Below are 530 nucleotides of genomic sequence, written 5' to 3' on the forward strand. Positions count from 1 at the left end.
CACAAGCAGCTTTTCCACAAGTTGAGAAGGACAATACTAATATATAGAAGGTGCACACAGTGTCATTCCCACACACACTAAACACCATCATGGTAACATGCATGAAATTTTAAAAATGCAATAAACATTAATTTAACAACATTAGATGTAACATAAAACTCTAATGTACATAACTGATTAGAAAAAAATGAGAAAAACTAAGAAGAAACAGAGTTATTTCAACGAAAATTTATCAAATGTGAAGTGTCATGCAGGGAATTGTGGGAATGTCAATTTACGGTTTTTCACTGTAAATTTTACAATGAATTGTTATTTTTCACTTCCAAAAACTGTGAATTTAACGGTATTTTACCGTAAATTTACATTAAATGTACCGTTAGATCTATTACAGTTATTCACCGTATATAGTACGGAAACTTTCTGTAAACCAATTGACAGTTTTTCACCGCAGCATTTTTACAGTCTTTTACTGTTAAAATCACGGTCATTTTTTACAGTGCAGAAGAACAAAACAAAAAAAGGTCCAAAAG

The sequence above is a fragment of the Megalobrama amblycephala genome, linkage group LG24, assembly GCF_018812025.1.
Source record: "Megalobrama amblycephala isolate DHTTF-2021 linkage group LG24, ASM1881202v1, whole genome shotgun sequence".
NCBI lineage: Eukaryota > Metazoa > Chordata > Actinopteri > Cypriniformes > Xenocyprididae > Megalobrama > Megalobrama amblycephala.